Source organism: Euprymna scolopes, chromosome 33, assembly GCF_053919585.1.
Source record: "Euprymna scolopes isolate OS-2025 chromosome 33, ASM5391958v1, whole genome shotgun sequence".
NCBI lineage: Eukaryota > Metazoa > Mollusca > Cephalopoda > Sepiida > Sepiolidae > Euprymna > Euprymna scolopes.
This window is the reverse complement of record NC_136514.1, coordinates 88366016-88385339: the sequence shown is the minus strand read 5'-3', so window position 1 is coordinate 88385339 and position 19324 is coordinate 88366016. Positions and strand designations below refer to the sequence as shown.

Genomic DNA, 19324 nt, shown 5'->3' with positions numbered 1-19324 from the left:
CCCAATAATGTAGAAATACCAAAACTTATATAATCGACATTTACAAGAAGTGACGATTGTAAAACACATTTTCCCTTCGAATGAAATAAAGATGGCAGCAATTTTTCACCTGCTAACACGATTAAAGTTTTTTTTTAATAATTCAGTAACATTCATGTAATTTCAACTGCACAATTTGGAAGCTACCATTGTAATTTATTAGAATTGACAAAAATTTAAAAAAAAATCAGTTGAAACCATTGTTTTTTTTTATCTGAAAACTCCATTTATCGTCTATAAAATCTCGTCCCAATAGTGTAGAAGTACCAAAACTTATCTAATCGACATTTACAAGAAGTGCTACCATATTTCTTATTAACTTGTCACATGAGACAAGTGTGTTGCACTTGAAAAGACTTCACTGTCTAATATCTCAGCGTACTTATAACCCAGAGATTTTTACATCTCAAAAAAAAAAAAAAAAAAAAAAAAAAAAAAAATTAAATAAATAAATAAAATTGCTTGAGAAAGCTTGCTTCATGTCATGTAACTAAACATCTCTTTTAAAGAAAAAAAAATACTTATATTGTTTAGCTTTTTTTTTTTTAAAGTTAATATCAATAATAGTAATTAATAACTAGTGAGACCTGTGAAAATTCCACAGCGACATCTTTCATATGTAGTATATTGCTGCTTGGCATTCTGTGGACGTTCAGCATGAACGGAGACCCCACGATATTATTGTATCCCTTTTGTTAAAATTGTAAAAGTATCCCTATTTACAATGCCTCTCCACGGAGGGTCGTTTTTTAATGTAAAGAAAAGGAACAAGAACAAAAATTATCTCAGTCGTGAAAGATTTCTCCTCGACTGACAGAGAACAAGAAATTGAAGTATAGATCTGAAGAACAGATACTACACTTTGACCTTGACCCGGAGGCTGTAAAAGTATCTCAGTAATCTGTTTGATGTCATGTCAGAATATATTTGGTTATTACGGTTTATCTCCAATATCCTTATAGGAGTCTGTGACATGTTTTCCATCACCGCAAACAGAAACCCCACGATATCATTATGTCATCTTTAGACAGAACAGATACTACCCTTGGATCCTAACCAGAATACCAGGAAGGTATATTTTAATGTCACGTACGGCCTTTAAGCGACATAATTCATTTTTTTTTTTTTTTTTTTTGTCATTGCGTCTTTGGTGATCGGGAGATCCTTTTTTTTTTTTTTTTTTTTTTTTTTTACAAGGTGGTCACCACTTATCAAGGCCCGGAAGCCACTCAGGGATAAGGGTTATTGTGAGTACAGTATGTTAGTGTGGATATTTTAGAGTGTCTGCTTAAGGGGGTGGTTCATCAGGAATTTGTTTACGTTGGACTTGAAGACATCCAAGTTGTAGTCAGTAATAAATGTAGTAATAAAATGTCTAATATCTCGGCGTACTTATAACCCAGAGATTTTTACAGTATAGTAATAAAATCAATAGAATTTTACGAGTTAATATTTTTCAATTTTTAAACTTTAAAAATCTATCAAAATTTTTCTATTGGTTCAATTTTTACGATATTTTCAGGGTCAATGTGAAATTTTATGCTCTTTTCAATGAACCAAATATAATATTTTAGAAAAACGTTTGTTTTTTTCAAATTCAACCCCCCCCCATTTTGAAATGTCTATTAAAATTTTAATAATTTATGTGCCAAAGTTTTATATATCACAAATTGAAGATAAAAGATCAATAAGGAAAATATTCTAATTTAAAACAAAAAAAAGAATAGTTTGTAAAGTTCAAAGTGTAAAACCTTTTTTTTTTTTTAAACACGTTGATTTTTTTTTTTAATGAAAGCTCATGTTAAGCTTACATCGTCAAGTAAATACCAGACACTGACGGCAAATTTTTCTATTTCATTGAATGTTTTCTTTTTTTAAATATTTAAAAAAAAAAAAAATTAGTCGATAAAGAAGTATTAAAATATATCAATCAAAAACTCGTGTATTTCATTAAAAGAATTAAAAAAAAAAAATCGATGAAGCGGATTTTTTGTTCTAGGGGAAAAACTTATAAGTGAATGTGCGTTTCCTTTTTAACTACGGAGGATGAAAAAATACTAATTTTGGTTAACACACGCAATAAAGAAGAGACATTATTTATGTCCCTTGTACGAATCTGTATTCCATAAATTTCATTTTAGCAGCAGCAGCTCTTTAAAGCTTCGCGCAAAACATGTTGCGAAAATGCGATTTTCTACGACCCTCGCTTTAAAAAAATCCTTTTATTTAAAAAATACATGGAATTTAAAATATAAATAAAATATAAATTCTTAACAATGAAGAATGGAACTACCCATTTAATAGTATGTTTTTTTAAAATAAATGACTTTTTGGCATTTATATATATAAATATATTTATAAGCAAGTCAAAATATGTTTTTCTTTTTTTTAAGAAAACCGCTTTAAAAAAACAAATATTGCATAATTTGCTATTAAACCTGTTATTTGTTTAAAATTTGGTCTTTGCTCCTTTAATTGAAAAAAAAATTAGGGGTTGAATTACGTTTTTCAAGTAGTTATAAGCTTCGAAAAATAGTAAGTTGAATTATTAAAGTTCTGATCATTTTTAATGGCCACTTTCTGATGCATTTAGTGCTGAACTCAAAATTAAATATGTTAAGGCCTTGGGGACTTTGGGGGCTAAAAATGTGGGATGGGATGGGGGACAAATGCTGAACTTAGTCATTTTTTTTATGTCTCGTTCACTGCACTCACGGGGAGCCATGCGTGCTTCACTTATTAAAATTAAATTCGGATTTTCGACCCTAAAACATCTTCAGGAAAATCCAGATAGTATTTATTTTCTTTCACGTGCCATGATGAGACACTTGAACCGTTTTTGCATGACCTGTCTGAACTTGAAAAATAAAAAAATAAATAAAAAAAAAAAATAAATAAAAAACATTCAGAGTATCATCACGCGATAAAACTAAGAAGCCTTCTTATTGTTTCTAACTGACTTAAAATAAATCGCTTTGTGTGTGCTCCTCGAACTCAAACGAGTCGCCGTTCTCTCTCGAGCAAAATGCTTCTCACGCAAAATACTATTTTTCGCCTCTTAATTTATTTCGCTCCCATGATAAGAAACAAGAAAAGCATTAGTCATCTAAAAAAAAAAAAAAAAAAAAAAACCGCGTCAAATTCAAGTTTATTGCAAAAACCGCAAAGTGTCGGGTAATTTATATGTTCGCTCGCCGTTCAAACGGTTGACCCCAATTATCGGCTATGATAGCGTCAAGGTTCACCTCAGAAGAAAAAGAAAACGCAAAGGTTCAGTAGCTTTACCGCCACAAAGTGATACCTCTACAAGTCAACAATCAAACCACGCATAGAGCATTGTTGTTATATTTATGCTGGTAAATATCTGTCTCGTTTAAGGGTTCTTGATAAGGTGCAAAAACGTATCTGCAATTCGCCATATATTATCTTCTCTGCAATCTCTCATGCAAAGACGTAATGTTGCTAGTCTCAATTTTTTTTTTTCTAAAAGTACTTTTATGGCATGTGTTTCTTCTAGTGATGGGACGATTCCAATATTTTTCCCCGATTCCGATACAATGATTGATTCCGTACTAAATTCCGATTCCGATTCTTTATAAATCTCTAAATATTTAACTATAAATTTATTATTTTGTCCCGATTACTGTAAATGTGCAAATATTTTCTCAAGCGTAAAACACACTTGTGAGGGGAGTCTTACTGGAAGTTTAAATCAATAAATATTATTACTACAAGCAGTGGAGGGTGTTTCTTATACCAAAATCAAATAAAAAAAAAAAAGATAATTAAAAGGAATCGGTTTTGGCATCGGAAAATAGGCTCAAATTTTTCCGATTCCGATACCCCAAAACGTTCAGTTTTCTGATTCCCGATTCCGATTCATCGTCCCAACACTAGTTTCTTCAGAATTGTTTGATCTATTCCTTGCTTTTTTATTTTTTATTTTTATTACATGGTAATCACCACTTATCAAGGACCGGAAGCCACTCGGGGATAAGGGTTATGGCGTGTACAGTAATCAATGGGATAGTATCGTAGTAATTGTTAGTATTGGAGATTTGTTAAAGTGTCTTACTTGAGGGGGCGGTTCATCAGGAATTTGTTTATGTTGGACTTAAAGACGTCCAAGCTGTAGTTAGTTAGGAAACAGGCAAACGGAAGAGAGTTTCACAGTCGTGCAGTTCTGAGAAAGAAGCTTTGTTCATGGAATCTACGTTTTGATTTTGGCGCAGATAAAGAGTGGGGAAAATTATTGACAGTGGTTTCAGCTAGACGGGTGTTTATCGTGAAAGATTGGCGAGGGAGGGCAGATTGGCGCTCAGACGAGCACTTGCCATGGAAATAACGATAAAACAAAGACAGGCTCGCAACGTCTCTTCTGTGGGAGAGAGGTTGCTGAAATACAGTATTTCATGATTATATGATTGAACAACAATTCAAACAATGCCCGGTTGACCCGTTTGTATTCCCAAAACAAAGACAATAAACTACTGATTTTGGTTTTATGGGTCGACGATATGTTACAATTTGATGTGATTAAAATGTTGATCGATGTTAAGAACAGATTAAATATAAAAATTCAAAATGGCCGATCTTGGCAAAATACCATGGTTTTTAGGTATAGAATTTACTCATGAAAAAGGAATTATTAAAATGAATCAATCTAGGTACATTGACAGAATCCTATAAAAATTTGGAATGGAGAGTGCAAGAAACGCTCTACACCGGTCGAAAATGATACTAATAAAAAATATAGACACAGAATCTGAAATAATCGACAATAAATTGTACTGTGAAATTATAGGAAGTCTTTTCTATTTAATGACTGCTACGAAACCTGACATATGCTACACAGTAACAAAACTATCACAAAAAATATCAAGACTGACAATGAAGGATTTAAAAAGAGCTAAACCAGTTCTTCGTTATTTAAAAGGAACTAAGGAACAGAATTTAGTATTTAGAAAGTCCAAAAATCCCCTAAAATTAGAAGGATTTTCAGATTCAGATTGGGGAAACGACGAAGATCGAAAAAGTATATCTGGATATTGTTTCAGACTATCAGAAAATGGGCATATTATTTCATGGAAATCTAAAAAGCAACAAATTGTATCTCTCTCTACGTGTGAGGCAGAATTTATTGCGCTCACACATACTGCGCAAAATAGACTTTGTGGCTTAGTGGGGGATACCCTTTTCTTTACCCTGCAACCTCTCTCCCACAGAAGAGACGTTGCGAGCCTATCCTTGTTTTATCGTTATTTCCATGGCAGGTGCTCGTTTGAACTCCAATCTCTGGTCCCCCCTCGCCAATCTTTCACGAAAAACACCCGTCTAGCTGAATCCACTGTGAAAAATTTCCCCCACTCTTTATCTGTGCCTAAATCAAAACGTGGATTCCATGAACAAAGCTTCTTTCTTAGAAGTGCACGCCTGTTGAACTCTGTTCCGTCTGCCTGCTTCCCACCTGACTACAACTTGGATGTCTTGAAGTCCAACGTAAACAAATTCCTAATGAACCGCCCCCTTAAGTAAACACTTCATCAAATCTCCACACTAACGTACTGTACTTGCAATAACCCTTATCCCTGAGTGGCTTCCGGGCCTTGATAAGTGGTGACCACCGTGTAAAAAAAAGAAAAAAAAAGAAAAAGCACTTTATCTAAAGAATATCCTAAAGACTGTTTTAGAACTAGAATTAACTAAAAACTCCGTAGTAATTGTGATAATCAAGCCAGCATAATCTTAGCACCAGAACACAGTAATTCACCAAAGATCTAAGCATATAGATATCAAATACCACTTCATCAGAAATTAGGTAAAAAACGAATCCAGTATTTAAAATTATATATCAGAATAAAATATCACTGATATATTCACAAAAATAAAGTTAAAGCGTTTTGCCTCCAAACTTGTCGAGATTTAACTTTAAATAATTTTTCACAAGCCTATGTATGTGTATATGTATGCATATATATATATATATATATATATATTGAAAATTGTTCTGGGCAAGACGTTAAACTGCATCCATTTTGTTTGTATTAACACTTCTTGGCCTTTGGGTCAAGATCAAAGTGTAGTATCTGTTCTTCAGATGCTACACTTTAATTTCTTGTTCTCTGTTAGTGGAGGAGAAATCCTTCACGACTGAAACAATTTTTATTTTTTATTCCTTTTCTTCACATTAAAAAACGACCCTAGTGTCTAACTCTGTCCCGTGGGGAGGCATTGTAAAAAGGAACACTTTAACGTACTAAAGCGTAACTAATAGTTTTACTGAAAAAAAAAAAAAAAAAAAAATACTTTTTGAAAACATTTTCTTTGTATATTTTTTTTTTACAAATACTTTTTGCATGCTTATTTTAAGGCGCGCATAAATTGCAATTGACTTTCTTTTATTTTTATTTTGTGCACAAGTTTTTCTTTGAAATTGACCGAAAATTTCATATTCTTTTTGCTTTGTTTTAATTAACACACAAAAAAAAATGTTCTTTTTTTAACGGGTACATATCACATGTATATTTATATATATGCATGCGTATTTGGAACAAGACTGTATAACCAAAATTAAAAAATAGCGTCCTTTTTCACATGCTCTCCCATTTTTTTAAGGTAAAAATAAAAATACATTTCTTTGATTTCTCTTTTCTACACACACACACACACACATATACATATATATATATATATTGTCATTTGAACAAAATTAAAAATGGCTTCTTTTTACATGCTCAAATGTTAAGATCCAAATGACTTCTGTTTTTTTATTATGTATATTTGAATATAAAGATATTTATTTTTGAACAAAATTAAAAATTAACCAAAAGGACTTTCCCATTATATAAAAAATCGGGGCGAGAGGGGGGGGGGATATTTTTGAGTCATAATGGGGGTAGATATTTAATTGCTGCCCACCACAGCAATATTTGGCATAAGGCCGGAAAGTGGGGATTCAAGCAGGCTCCCCTAAAGGAGGGGCACTCCTGCAATTGCAAAAATTGCCTGAGTAACCCCGTTGGTATTCCCGGTCGGGGCGCTTCAGGCACCAAGCAATAAACTTGCCCCACCGGAAAGCCCAGTGGCAACGCCTGGGAGGGTGGACCTCCTGGGAATGGCCCAGGCGGTGTACCTCAATTCGACAGGTGCTGGGCCGGTTCCCTGTCAGGCTTAGTGTCAAGAACAAATCCTTGACGAATACTCTACCTTGTCTCTCTGCAGCCGCAACCGCTAGGAGACACATCCCATCATACCGGAGTATAATAGGGTATAGTCCCTCACAATTGGGAGATTCTATTTATAAACGATGCTTCTAGGAACTGACGAATCAAATTAATTCTTATTATGCTATGTTTTCAAATGAGCAAAAACAATCGTTTGAATAAAAATTTGTTTTTCAAAGAACTTCGGAACAATTAGTACATGATTTGTGGCGAAACGGAATCAACATTTAAAATGTTTTGGCGAAACGAAATCAAAATTGTAAATGATTTGGTGAAACGAAATAAAAATTTTAAATGCCAGCTTAAATACTGCTTATGGTCCAACATTCAACATCTCCAGGACTTGTATAGAATAAGTACGCTTCTGAAACTAAACATGGCTTCCAACTCAAGATTACATTCAAATTGTGTTTGCTTTAAGAGCACAATTACTCGTTATTGGTTTATAAATTTTAATTCTGACCAGAAATTACTTTTGAATTGAGAATTTAGACAGACTGTTGCATTCAAAGGTGCACACATGAAACCGCATGCATGACAGCTGGCAGCAAACACACTGAACAATGGGGTCAGGATGTCGGAATTGATATTGTTAGTGCTGAAAGGCCAACTGTTTGACGAATGCAGCTGTTAAGGTGAGCACATCTGTGAAGGGGCAGGTCACATATATAGCCCAGAGAAAAAGGCAAAAGGGAAGAGAAGCCTACAGTCAGCCAGCAAGCAACATTGCACAAGCTCATGGTTCCATCCACTCACGTTCTGGCTGATGAAATGAGGAGTTTGCTAGCTCCATAAATTTTTAAATAAAGGGTTCGGTTCGAAATTCGATGCAGATTCCTGAGTTTGACAAAATATACTTAAAAAAGGTCAGAGGTTACATCAACCAAAACATTGTGAAAATAACACTCAACAAGTGAAGTATACATAGTCCCCCATGAGTTCACAGTGAACGAGACATAAAAAAAGATGACTAAGTTCAGCATTTGCCCCTGCACTTCCTCATTAAGCCCCAAAAGTCTCCAGGGGACGTCAAATCCTGGTGAAAATGAAAAAACGGTGCAGTTTTAGGCTTTAACATATGTGAATTTGAGTTCTGCCCTATACAAAAAAAGAAATGACTAAGTTCATCATTTGCCCCCTCTTCCATTGAGCCCCAAAAGTCCCCAAGGCTTTAACAGATTTAAATTTTATTTCAGCACCATGCAAAACTGTTAAATAGACATATACAGAAAATTTGACAAATATGGTAAAATAGTTCCAAAAATGGAGTGCTTTTATTAACCTTAAAAGAGCCCTTGGAGCACCCCCAAGAGTTATCGTGAAGTATAGACAAACAAAATTATAAAGAATTAGTTACAACTTTCCAGAAAGTTTTATAAAAATCCAAGGCATCAATTTTTTTTTTTTGATAAGCACAAAAGTGTCAAATTTAGTCATTTTAACCTGAAAGGCACCCCTAGGAGACAATCGGAGTTTTCCCGGAAAATCTGTTCTGTTCCTTTTTTTTTTTTTTTTACTCATATCATGTTTAATGTTTGTGCAAAATTTCAAAAACATTCCAAGGCGTAGTTATTGAGAAAAGTACGAACGGATGAACGGACAAGGGTGAATTTATAGGTCCACCCTCCTTTTGTCGGGGACCAAAAAAGAGAAAAGTGGTCTGAAGAATTAAAATAATTATTTGCACAGTGTTTCTATATAATCTCCTGGGAGGGAGGGGGTGTGTGAGTGGGGAGGGATGGTGGGGGTTATCGCTACAACTTTTTTCTACATCCCGGCACAATACATACAGCATCTACCATTTCCAAATGGTCAACCATGTGATACTGGCCAGGGTCACCGTTGCTCAATTTTTTTTTTTTTTTTTTAGAACTGTTGTGTTAACGTGATTATGCCATGCATGAACAGATACTACACTACTCTCAAAGGAGGAGGTGCTGCCTAGGAGAATGGTTCCATGACAACAAAAATACCACACGACATTGATGATTTATACAGTATTTGTATATAATCTAGTGGTAGGAAGGGGGGGGTGAAAAAGTAGTTACTAGTCTTTCTCTACTCTATTTCCATCTAAAATGCTCAGCTAAGCCATCCATCCACCCAAAGCGGCACTAATCCTAGGCAGGTTCTTCCAAAGGAGGAAAAATGCAAGGCTAAATCTGTTTCCTCCTTGTAAGACATTCACAGCAAGAACTCGTCTTTCTATCACAACTGAAAAGAACTTTCCTTTCTCCCACCTAGTGTTTGACAGAATTTCCATGAACAAAGTTTCTTTCCAAGAACTTCCTGTCTGAGGAATATATTGCCCCGGAGCACTATTGAGAAAGAGAAGAGTGGAACGTCTTCTTTCGTTCTCGTCATGTGTTCAATGAGATTGCGCATGAATTTTTTTTTTTTTTTTTACAAGGGAGTCAGCATTTATCAAGGCCTCAAGGCCACTCGAGGATAAGAGTTAATGTATGTAAGGTAGTAGTATAGTAATTGTTAATGTTGTAGAGTGGCTAGAATTTGGATTATTTAAGGTGACGGCTCAACAAGAACTTGTTTACATTGGACTTGAAGGCTATCATATTGTAATCGGCTGGTAAGCAGGCCAATGGATTAGTTGTTTTTGTTTTACGGCATATCAACCCTTTTCAGGTTATTTAATGCCGAATCCAGTGATTTTGAAGAACCATTTTTTAATAGAATATATATATATATATATATTTTTTTTTTCAAGTCGGTTTCTATTTAATCCATAGTTGGGACTCTAAAAGGTACTACCACTCCGGATGAGAGTGGACCTGGGAGCTATGGCAATTAAGGGGTGGCTCCACATTCCTTAAAGCCCGCAAGCTGGGGCCTCACCGTCAGATATAGTTTTAGGCCATATCCAGGACCCAGGCCAATGGAAGCGTTCCACAAGCAGGCAGTTCTAGGAAAAAGCTTTGTTCTTGGAACCTGCGTTTAGATTTACGAATATTAATTCTCCGCAGTTGAACGAAAAAGAGTTGCAAAAATATTGCTGCTCCCATAACGTTGCCTTTTCTTAACAGGTCACTGGAAATGTGCCATTGCACCAACCACTGACCAATGTTCAATCGAGATTGATTTTTTTTAGGAGGGGGGTTGTTTTTCATATGGATTTAAGATATTCGCTTTGTTTGTCCTTCAAAACTAACAAAATGGAGATACGCTGTCTGAAAAAATTTAAAAAATGATTTTTTTTCTATCATTTAAGTAATCAAAACAAAATCTAACTTTTTTTGTGTGTCAGTTTTTAAGCAATTAATTCACACAAAAGTCCCATCAAAAAAAGATGGCGAGGGGAAGAAGAAAAAATATGCTTTGCCAATGTTCATTCACTATTTATCTAACATATAAAAAACCAAATGTGTGTGTGTGTGAGGGGGCAAAAAATTTCAACAGAAGCGGCGGATCCTCACGAGATCAATATCGTTTTAAAGCTCGACCCTTTAAAAACAATATTTCATAAGATACCGGGTGTTGCAATCTCTAGCCTAGGCTAAACAAACATGGTTTCGTGATTTAGGAATCGTCTTATACAACCGATAAATATATGATACATTTATTAAAATTGACTCCAATTTTGTACCTCGTCTTATCTGACGGTCGCCTTATATGCCAAAAGTATATATAATGAACAGTAAGAAAATATACAAACTCACCTGCTCTTAGGATACACACACACACACACACACACACACACACACACACACACACACACACATTACATTAACGACTATATGACGTCACTAAAATTTTCCCTCTCTTTAACAGCGCAACCCCCTTTCTTTTTGAATTTCCAGCGTCTTTTTCCGTTTTTCTGAAATAGAACAGCGTCACACTTTGCACGTGAAACATTTTCAAATATTTTGTACTGGTATTTTTTGTTTCTTAATCTCATTCATCCAGAGGAAGTCTCGAAATAAAGATGAAACGTTGATGAACACATAATACGGTTTGCTCCTTTTTATTTCTCTATTTTATCGGAATACTATTTCCATATTTCTCATCATATATATATATATATATATATATATATATATATCAGTATACTTTACCGTATAAGACGACCCTTAAAGTTAAAAAAAAGTCATCTTTAAAACCCAATATTTCATAAGATACCGGCTGTTGCAATCTCTAGCCTAGGCTAAACAAACATGGTTTCGTGATTTAGCAATCGCCTTATACAACCGATATATGACAAATTGATTAAAATTTGCTCCAATTTTCTACCTCATCTTATCTGACGGTTAACTTTTACGCCGAAATATATGGCAGATATATAACGATGTATCTTCAATAAGTTTCCAGACTTTTTTGTACATACGTTTAAAATTGTCGTAGACTCTTAAAAATTCAGTATGTTATTGCTATACATCTTATGACTGGCCAATTTTAATGGTTTCAGGTTGAAAGGAACAGATACAGCAGGAATTAGAATACATCCTACTAAAGCCCGATTGTCACAGCTGATGAATTTCAAAAATGAAACCTGGGCGTGAGGACACTTTAGAAGAATGATATGCAATTAAATTCTGTTTTAAACTTGGAAAAATTGACACAGTAATGTATGGAATGCTTTAGACTGCTTTTGGACCATCTTGCATGAATTGAGCATCAGATTTTGAGTGGTATAAGAGATTCAAGGAAGGTAGGGAGTATGTGAGGCATGATGAGAGGTGTGTAAGGAGTAAAGAAATCAGAACACCAGAGTTGATTGGCCAAATAAAAAATTTTTTTTTTACAGGCTGGTCACCACTTATCAAGGCCCGGAAGCCACTCAGGGATAAGGATTGTTGTGTGTCTATAGAGACAATAAGGGCACAGATTGAGGTCAGTGTGAGAGCTGTGCACACAATTATTTGCAAGGAACTAAAGATGCGGAAGATTTGTGCAAAGTTTGTCCCAAGAGTGCTCAGAGAAGATCAAACTATTTGACCAAGATGAGCATCAAGACAGTTCCTCACCCTCCCTATTGTGCAGACCTTGATCCCTGTGACTTTTGGTTATTCCCTAAGCTCAAGGAAAACTTTAGAGGCTGTCGTTATGAGACAACTGAGGAGATGAAAGAGGCTTTGATGACACGCTCACCCAAGAGGACTTCCACGGGGCCTTCCAGAATTTGTTGGAAAGGTACAGCAAGTGCATTGTAGCCAGAGGAGATTACTTCAAAGGGGACTAGAGTTTCATGTGTGTATTATCAATAAAAGTGCTAATAGGAAAGAAAATCTGGAAACTTATTTTAAGGCAGTTTTTACATCATTTAATTTTTCCTACGTAAAAATTATCGTTTCTGATGATAGCCATCATAGTGGTTTTTTTTTGTTTGTTTTTTTTTAAATATTATATACTGTAGCGTGGATGCACGTATTTAAATGCATGTGAGGTGACGTCACCGGTGGAGGAAAAAAAGGACTATAAAAAAAAAAGAGAAAGAGAAACGAGATCACGTGAGAGATGTGAAGAACATTCTAGATCACTTGGATGACGTCACGGCTGCATCGATGAAGGAAATAAGTTATTTCCTATTCTTTGTTTTGGTTTCCTTCGTGACAGAAACTGCACACAACGTGTGTTGGCCTACAAACAATGTTACGTATAGAGAGGATGAGTTCTTTCTAAATTGATAAGTACATCATCTGGTAATTGTTACAGAGTGATCCAAGAGTGCTCAATTTCCTAAGTAGAGCAGGTGTGCTTAATTAAACGAACCATTACCCAGGAGAAAGACTTTTTTTTTTATTATTATGTTGCATACAAAGTACATAGGAATATCAGCGTAACCCGAATATAAGAAAAACGGATATAAGAGAGACTTTTTTTTTTTACACGGTGGTCACCACTTATCAAGGCCCAGAAGCCACTCAGGGATAAGGGTTATTGCAAGTTTACTTATGAGAGCGGTTCATTAGGAATTTGTTAACGTTGGACTTGAAGACATCAGGTGGGAAGCAGGCAGACGGAACAGAGTTCCACAGGCGTGCAGTTCTAAGAAAGAAGCTTTGTTCATGGAATCCACGTTTTGATTTAGGCACAGATAAAGAGTGGGGGAAAATTTTCACATTGGATTCAGCTAGACGAGTGTTTTTCCATGAAAGATTGGCGAGGGGGGAACAGAGATTGGAGTTCAGACGAGCACCTGCCATGGAAATAACGAAAAAACAAGGATAGGCTCGCAACGTTTCTTCTGTGGGAGAGAGGTTACAGGATAGAGAAAAGGGCATCCCCCACTAAGCCACAAAGTCTATTTTGTACTCTGTCAAGGCAGGATAGGCTGTTTTTAGCAGCTCCTGCCCAGATATGGCAGCAGTATTCCATCCTTGGACGTACTTGGCTTTTATATAGATAGAGAATTGCATCAGTAGTGAGATATTTTCTTTGGTCTCAAATTGAAGCCTGTATTTATGTACCCGGATATAAGAAACCAGGATATAAGTGTAACCCGGATATAAGAAAGTTGCAGGAGCCTGATAAGAAGTCTCTTCTATCCGAGTTACACTGTAACAGTATCATATAAGCTAAGGAGTGCAAGTTGAGCAATCCAATATGCTCAATATCCTAGATAGAACAGATCTGTTTAAAGGCTGTGTTACCTGGGGGGAAAAACAACAACAACAACAACAACTGTTTGTTGTTATCTTGAGTGCCATTTTTTACGTTTCGGTTAATGTAACCTCCAGCCTTCTTCGGGTGTATCTTGTTATATTCTGGAATCTATACAGAATTTTCAAACAGAACTATTTACTTCACGGGGGTAGCATGCTCTTGTTCTGTCACCCATGACTGGATAGCGGTCCTAAGTAATCCACAATGGTATTTTTCTGACGCCCACACCTCTGGGCCTTGATAAGTGGTGATTAACTTGTGAAAAAATAAAAAAAGATACACCTGAAGAAGGTCGGAGGTTACATCGACTGAAACATTATGAGAATAACATCCAAAATGAGAATAGTAATTAAAATAATCCAAATTATCAATCCTCATCTAAAAAAAAAAAAAATTCGAATATAAAAGCTTATTGTGGTTAAAAAAAAAAAAAAGAAGCCTGGCTTCCACAAAAAAAAAACACTTAACTAGCTACAACCATTATAAACACAATTTCTCCCATTCTCTATCTGTGCCTAAATCTAAATGCAGATTCTCTAAACAAAGCGTCTTTCCTAGAACTTCCCGCTTGTGGAACACTGTTCCACTGACCTGCTTCCCGATCAACTACAATATCATAGTATTCAAGGCCAATGTAAACAAGTTCTTGTTGAGCCGTCTCCATAAACAATCAAATTCTACTAAACTTACACCATTAACGATTATTACATTACCACCTTACATTCATTAACCTTTAGTCTCGAGTGGCTTTCGAGCCTTGATAAGTGGTGACTCCCATGTAAAAAAAAAAAAAAAAAGGAAAAGAAAATGTTGATTATTCTTTCAATGTTTCAGCGATTAGTTTAAAACTTCGCCATTTTTAATGGAACAGATACTCAGTTTGTTTGTTGTTGTTTTTTTTGTTTTTTTTTCGTATCATTTACACTCGATTTCATGGCCGACAAATTAAGGAGAAAGAAACCAAAGAGAGTTCACAATAAGGTTCTGAAAATAAATAACACAAAAGGATAATTATGTGATGACAGGAAAGAACAGCCGATCAGATCGGTGTATTAAACAATCGCTCCATTTGACCCCCAAGAAATCGTCTACTTTGATTCAGAGTTAGGATTACGGTCAGACTGATTGAATTTGTGCATGATTAAAAACGAAAGTTTTTTTCTTCCAATTTATTAAAAGTCGTCTGCTTTGATTTTTATTGGCTACGCGCATTATCACATTTTGATTGGCTGATCAACTTGATTAGCATTTAGCATATTCAGGTGGTTTGCGTTAGTTCCTGGTCGAGCCCAAAACATTTACAGAATTCAATGTTTCAGCGATTAGTTTAAAACTGCCATTTTTAATGAAACAGATACTCAATTATATATTTTTTTTTCGTATCATTTACACTCGATTTCATGGCTGACAAATTAAGGAGAAAGAAACAGTGAAGAGAGTTTACAATAGGGCTCTGAAAATGAATAACACAAAAGGATAATTATGCGATGACAGAAAAGAGCAGGGGATCAGAAAGAGGAAATAACCCCCAGCGTATTAAACAATGGAGATGGAATCTATATATTTTTGTACTATTTTGAGGTTATTATCTCTACAAATTTTGAGGTTATTATCTCTACAAATTTATTATCAGACTATGTATGGAATATTGTTGTCAGATTTGGGCTGGTGAATTTCTGTCCCACTTGAAGGTTCATGATAAATTGCGGAAATATATCTAACTAGCCTGGGGGTCCGGCGTTGCCCGGGTGTTTGGAGGTGTGTGTTGAGCAAAAAAAAAAAAAAAAAAAGGTTGTAGTAGGCAGGCAGGCAGGCTTGAATTCGTGACGCGAATGCGGAAAAGAAAGTGGAGGTGTGTGTAAAGGTGTTAGCTGAGCAAAAAAAAAAAAATAAATAAATAAATAAAATAAAAAATAGACGTAGTAAGCAGGCTACGCCCCGTAACGCGCCAAAGGAAAAAGAGGTGAAAAGAAGAAAAAAAAAAAAAAAAAAAAAAAAAAAAAACTGTCTTACTGATGTGACTACCGTGATTGTGACGTCACGGGCGGTTGAAATAAGGCCTTTTATGCGACGTCAGTTGAATGACTTGCAAAAAAAATGTCAGCAAAAAAAAAAAAAAAACAAAAAAAAAAACGACCTTCCCTGTAGAAAACTGCCCAGATGAGGGTGAAGGAATTAATATTTTGGGCCAGTTTTTCGATATTTGTCGTTCGAAGTGTCGAGCTTCAAAATGATACTGATCTTATGAAAATCCGTCGCCTCTGTCGAAAGTTTTTGCGAGACATACAAACATACATACGTACATTTAAACAGACAGGTAAGATTTATATTATAGACTAGCGAGGGGTACCCGGCGTTGCCCGGGTGTTTGGAGGTGTGTGTGGAAACTCCGGGGGTGGGGGGTGGGGTTAAAAAATGTTTTGGTAGGTAAGTATGAGGATCGAACCCGAACCCTTGAGGCAAAGTTGTAAATTAAAGTGTGAAGAAAAAAAACAAACAAACAAAAAAAAAAACGTGCGACGTTAACCATTGCCCCACCGCGAGATGCTAACGGAAACACGTTTGAATTTATTTAATTACTTGGATTTAGCAGGTGTTCGTTTTAATGAGTTAATGAGGTCAAGTTTGACTGCGGGATTTCATTTACTGCTGAACGCTCCCCCCCCCCCAAGATGTTATAGGAAAAAGACTAACCCACATGCGGCGAGCGACAAATATTGAATATTTATCTTCCTGAAATCGAGCAAATTAAATAGACAGGCGAGCTTCGTTGTTAAGTGTGAGATATTACGATTTATATGTGACATAAAAATTTTTTAAAAGTTGTGAAGCGACCGACCGCTTCTCTGAAAGAAGCCTTTTGTAGACACACAGAAAAAGCGAACACACATACAAACATTTTCGCTTTTATATTTATAGATTGGATTTCTTCTTTTATGCAACCTCTTTTTCACAGCCGTGATGTTGCTAGTTTCAGTCTTTTTTATCTTTACTCTTATAAATTTGTTTTTTCTATAAATTTTTTTTTTTTTTTGTATTGATATTCATATTAAAAACTCTTTTTTCTATCTATTTAGGCATTTATTTCTTTTCCCATAAAAGCAAATGTGACACAAGGTCGTTTTTTTAATGAGGGGGGACTAGCTCCCCTAAAAGAAGGTCAAAATGGGGGGAGCACTCTGGCAGTATCCCAAAAAATAGCAATTGTCTCATTATGAAGAATTTCCCTACATTGACAAAGAATAAATTAATTTAAGTGAAGCATCAGAACAGATACTACACTTTGAGTTATATATTTTTTATTTACTCTGAAAAGTTTACAACTAAACAGTAATAACTATACTTTGATCTTGGCCCGAAGGCCAGGAAAGAAAAAAAAGCCCGCCTTTTTTTCTTTTTATTTAAAAAGAAAATACAACTGTGTTATATATGGGTCGTAGAATTGCATTTATCTGCAAAAGATCTAACTAATTGGCATATTCTCTTAAACATTCATTTTAATAAATTCCCTGTTATTAGTTTTTTTCAGTTTTCTTATGGGATGATCAGTTTTAGTTAATTATTACGTGTAATTGTATTCATGCAGATATTCTACATGATTTATACTTGCGTAATATTTGCATAAAAAGGTTATAGTAAACACAAACCTCTTTCTATATATATATATATATATATATATATATATATATATATATGTATGTATGTGTATATATATTTGTTTAAAAAAAATTTGCCTACCAAATTTCTGTCAGTTTTTGGTCTACAGACATGAAACTTAATATATAAAGTATTCAAACTCATGCAAAACTTTATATTTGGGTTTTAGCCGAGGAAAATCGGTGCAAAAGTGTGAAAATGTTAAAATATGGAATTTTTCAGGTGAAGGTTGAACGACAACATTACGCATGCATAACGTAATAGCTATTGATCCAGGTTTTAATTTTTAGCCTTGCAGCAAACATGTCTTCATAGCTCAGGCATTAACGTCAAAGGAAAAAGTAAATCCTAAGCTGAATGTTTTGGTTTCGATTCTCAGTGGTGGTGCACGAGTCTTTTTTTTTTTTTTTTTTTTTTTAAATTATTACTATATATTGGATTGGATCCAATATAATATAATAATAAATACGAAATCTGTATTAATCAAAATATCATATTTAAGTGTATTTTACGACCAGGCAATGCCAGGCAGCTTGCTAGTAAATATTATAATGATATGTGTTCTTCAGAATTGTCTATTCCCTGCTTCCTTTGTTCCAGTGCATTAAACAATAGCGATGACATCTAAACGTTTTTGCACACCTGAGGCTATTCACTATCTTTAGCAATATCAAACCATGTTGTCGTATTTGGTGAATCTGTGTCGCATTTGAGTTGGTTGGTAATTCAATCGCTCCATTATCATTTTCAGTCTGTACAGTAAAATTATGCCGTCAATTTCAATCTGAAATTAGATTCACAGCGTCCCTCCAATTTCTTCTTCTTGTAATCAAATCTCTCTCGATTGACTGCTCCCAGTTTATTTTTAGTTTTTCTCTTTTTACATCGGGGGGGGGGGGTCCATTGAAGTACTTTTTTAATAATTCTCTCTGGAGTCAACCTTAGAGTATGTCCCAGCCAGCCTAGACATTGTTTGTAGATTATTAATGATACCACCTCCTGGTTAGACCGACCTTTGACTTCTTGCTTGGTAATCCAATCGTTCCATTTGATCCTAAGAATTGGAATTAAATGCATCTAATTTATTCTCTCGACTGATTTTGTGATGACAAATTTCACTTCCATAGAGCAATGGTTAAAGGGTTGATATGCCGTAAAACAAAATAACTCCATGCTAACAGTTTGCTTAGCTAGAATAAGTATTTTCAGATAAAAAGGAAAACTGAACTGAAATGGATATGCAATTGGTTTTGTTTATTTAAATTAATTTTTTTTTTAATACAATTTATAATTGATTCTTAATTCAATTTCTATTGTAGATTATTAACGATATCACGTGTTGGTTAGTGAGACTTCTGACTTCTTGCTTGGCAATTCAATCGCTCCATTTGATCTCAAGAAGTCGTCTGCTTTGATTTAGAGTTAGGGTTACGGTTGAACTGATTAAATTTGTGCGCGATTATAAACTAAATTTTTTTAAAGGTCACGGTTAGTCGTTAAGGTTGAACTGATTGAATTTGTGCAGGATTAAAAGCTAAATTTATTTTCTTCCAATTTATTAAAAGTCGTCTGCTTTGATTTTTATTGGCTAAGCGCATTTGTTATCAATTTTTTCTGGGCTGATCAACTTGATCAGCATTTTGATACATTCAGGTGGTTTACGTTAGCTGCCGGTCGACCCGAAACAACATTTACAGAAATCCGGTGCACTAAATGTAGAAATACCTTTATTGCCTTTGATTTTCTGTTCAATATAATTTGTTTCAACCAACAAACGAGTTGCGTCC

At 35.0% G+C, this 19324-nt stretch overlaps 1 protein-coding gene and 1 pseudogene across 18 annotated transcripts in view; one reads left to right on the top strand and one right to left on the bottom strand.

Annotated features, from left to right (window-relative positions):
* The window catches only part of LOC145258337 (protein spire homolog 1-like), a 559588-nt gene that overhangs the window by 366822 nt on the left and 173442 nt on the right, over positions 1 to 19324 (bottom strand). The window lies entirely within an intron of this gene.
* Positions 6086 to 6242, top strand: LOC145258487 (U2 spliceosomal RNA; annotated as a pseudogene).